The sequence below is a fragment of the Arachis duranensis genome, chromosome 10 (assembly GCF_000817695.3).
Source record: "Arachis duranensis cultivar V14167 chromosome 10, aradu.V14167.gnm2.J7QH, whole genome shotgun sequence".
NCBI lineage: Eukaryota > Viridiplantae > Streptophyta > Magnoliopsida > Fabales > Fabaceae > Arachis > Arachis duranensis.
In genome coordinates this window covers 36,979,990-36,980,485 of record NC_029781.3, presented here as the reverse complement: position 1 = coordinate 36,980,485, position 496 = coordinate 36,979,990, and positions in this window count along the sequence as shown.

Below are 496 nucleotides of genomic sequence, written 5' to 3'. Positions count from 1 at the left end.
GCCCAAGTTGTTGCTAACAACTTGCTTTTCCTCTTCTTGGCTCTACTTTCATGCTAAATGTAGCCCAGAATTTGAGTGTCATCATTGGAAAGCTTGTGATGTCTATTTTCCAATGCCACTGGAATCACCTCAATTGGACTTTCCTAGCTCAAGTTATGCTTCCTCAAAGAAGGTAAGGTTAAGCTGCCAAGTTGTTGCCAAAAACGCACCTTCACTTCCAAGTTGGCAACATGCCCGTGCCTAGCCTCCCAAGGCAAGGATTTGGGGCTGGCGTTGTTGCGGCTGATGGGCGTTGGCAACGTGAATGGTGCCTCTCCCTGGCGTTAGCAACGTGAATGGTGCCTTGATTGGCGTTAGCAACTTGGTTGGCACCCAAGACTTGGTGCCTAGCCAAGTAACCTTTCCTGGCGTTGTTGCCAAACACGCCAATGCTTCCTAGCTCAACAACGTGCTCGAGCTCTCCTTTTGGTGCCAAAATTGCTTGCTACGTTGCCAA